This window comes from Berghia stephanieae, chromosome 4, assembly GCF_034508935.2.
Source record: "Berghia stephanieae isolate SIO BIC M18660-M18661 chromosome 4, UCSD_Bste_1.3, whole genome shotgun sequence".
NCBI classification, from domain to species: Eukaryota; Metazoa; Mollusca; class Gastropoda; order Nudibranchia; family Aeolidiidae; genus Berghia; species Berghia stephanieae.
In genome coordinates this window covers 26,018,712-26,021,211 of record NC_088363.1, presented here as the reverse complement: position 1 = coordinate 26,021,211, position 2,500 = coordinate 26,018,712, and the positions used below count along the sequence as shown (strand labels likewise).

Sequence of the window (2,500 nt, the reverse complement as noted above, 5' to 3'; positions counted from 1 at the left end):
CTTCTAGATTTTTATCCGTTTAGGTTGCTTTTGGATCATATAATTGTAATGAAAAGGGTGAGCATTCGTACATTCAGTTTCATTCTGTCCAGACTTGGACCCATATCAGACCCACATCCATTGTCATCCATATTACTTTATTATATAATCAATCTAGTGTTTGCGATGGATGCTGATGGCACAAGATAGTGTAGTTGCTTTCTCTGGCAGAATATCAAATCATTGTATTTAGCAGAGAAGGTTTGTTTACATTTATAATCGGACGGTTTGACAGAGGAGTAATCAATGTATAAGGACGTCTCACAAAATGAGAGGGAGGAGGGTGTTGGAGGAGGTGAAACTGACTTGAATAAAATACGAATTCCTTTGGTGGACAAGTATGCAAACCCATGACGTTATGAACCACTAGCCAAAGAGTCAATAAATTACGTCAGATTGATATTTTTTTTAATGAAATTTTAATTTCTAGCACTCTAAAACACTATTCATTCTCCTGAAACATATCAAATCTGATAACTCGGCTATAATATATAATGAATTTTCTATAAACCTATCTATAAATGATATATTTCGAATATTTAGCTGTAGTAAAAAACTGCTGAAATGTATCATTTATCATTTTTATCATTAAAAACAGTGTTGGTTTTTGTAGGTGGGAAGGGAAATTTCTACGTGAGAGTGAGTATCTCCCCCCCCCCCCCCTCCCCACCCGAGCTTTCTACGGTGTTTCAACTCCGTAACCTTGACATTTTTATCATCAGAAGTAGGCTAGTAAAAGAAAGGAAATTGTCGCTATTAAAGTATCTACCCGGGATTTCAGCGAGCACGTTGCAGAATATTATTATTTAAGCAGGGGAGGTAATTTCAAATATTAAAGAATGTATATTGATTTTTCTTTCTGGGTAGAGTCAATTAAAATCAACTAAATCAGATTACGTCTTTGAAAATGTATCATTCTTTCAAAAGAAAGTGTATTCACTTGATAGCATCAATACCTACTAGCTGTTGTCCAGATTAATTCTTGATTATCTCCCTTAATTACTTTCCTTGATCATTTAAAGCATAAAATTAACAACTAAAGTGCATTTTAAAAATAGTTTTGATAAAAAATATTATAACTTTGAAGTAAAAAAGTATTGAGTTTACTTAAATTGTTTTTTATAAAATATATTATATTTTAAAATGTAACAAATATTTTTTAAACCGTATAATGTTAATATAAATAATATATTTATATATCTTGACATTTAATAGTAAATCATACTTACCTGGCACGGGAGGCACCCTGATCACGAAGGGGGTCCTCCCAGGGCGAGGCCTTTCCATTGCACTCCGGTTGGGCTGACCCCTGCGATCACCCCAAATGTGGGTGACTCGAGTGCGTAATTTTTGCGTAAGGGGGACTGCGTTCGCGCTATCCCCTGTATTATAAACCAAAGAAGAGTGATAGGCCAAGAAAATTATTGCGTTAGAAAGCACATAATTCCCATTCAAGATATGAAGTGAGTAGAAAAGTGCCAGAAGACAATAGAGAATAAAAATTTTTTTCGCGGCGGTGGTGGGGTTTGAACCTGCGACCTTATTGGTACGACAACTCCGCCTGGCAGGTGAGAGCGTGGCTCTACCGTGTGAGCTATCCACGAACACAAAAAAATATTCGTTTCAAACCCAAAGTCATTTCTAGATCCCTCTCTCACCCACTTATTGAGATCGCCGATTCGTTCACCACCATCGCGAAATAATTTTGACCAGCAGTTAAGCTTAATAGCCAATATTCTCATCACAAACATATAACATAGAAACGACTGAGACATTGAGTATGCTCCGGTGTATGGGGTGAATTTTTAATTCAGAAAAGTGAGTGGAGCAGGCACTTATGTCGGTAACAACAAGATATGAAGTGAGTAGAAAAGTGCCAGAAGACAATAGAGAATAAAAATTTTTTTCGCGGCGGTGGTGGGGTTTGAACCTGCGACCTTATTGGTACGACAACTCCGCCTGGCAGGTGAGAGCGTGGCTCTACCGTGTGAGCTATCCACGAACACAAAAAAAATATTCGTTTCAAACCCAAAGTCATTTCTAGATCCCTCTCTCACCCACTTCTTGAGATCGCCGATTCGTTCACCACCATCGCGAAATAATTTTGACCAGCAGTTAAGCTTAATAGCCAATATTCTCATCACAAACATATAACATAGAAACGACTGAGACATTGAGTATGCTCCGGTGTATGGGGTGAATTTTTAATTCAGAAAAGTGAGTGGAGCAGGCACTTATGTTGGTAACAACAAGATATGAAGTGAGTAGAAAAGTGCCAGAAGACAATAGAGAATAAAAATTTTTTTCGCGGCGGTGGTGGGGTTTGAACCTGCGACCTTATTGGTACGACAACTCCGCCTGGCAGGTGAGAGCGTGGCTCTACCGTGTGAGCTATCCACGAACACAAAAAAAATATTCGTTTCAAACCCAAAGTCATTTCTAGATCCCTCTCTCACCCACT

The 2,500-nt window shown here is 38.0% G+C and overlaps 1 non-coding gene across 1 annotated transcript; it reads left to right on the top strand.

Moving 5' to 3' along the window:
• Positions 1–1,260: 1,260 nt before the first annotated feature.
• On the top strand, positions 1,261–1,424 carry LOC144972151 (U1 spliceosomal RNA). The gene has a single exon (XR_013645297.1). It is a non-coding gene; the product is annotated as a U1 spliceosomal RNA (small nuclear RNA).
• Positions 1,425–2,500: the final 1,076 nt, after the last annotated feature.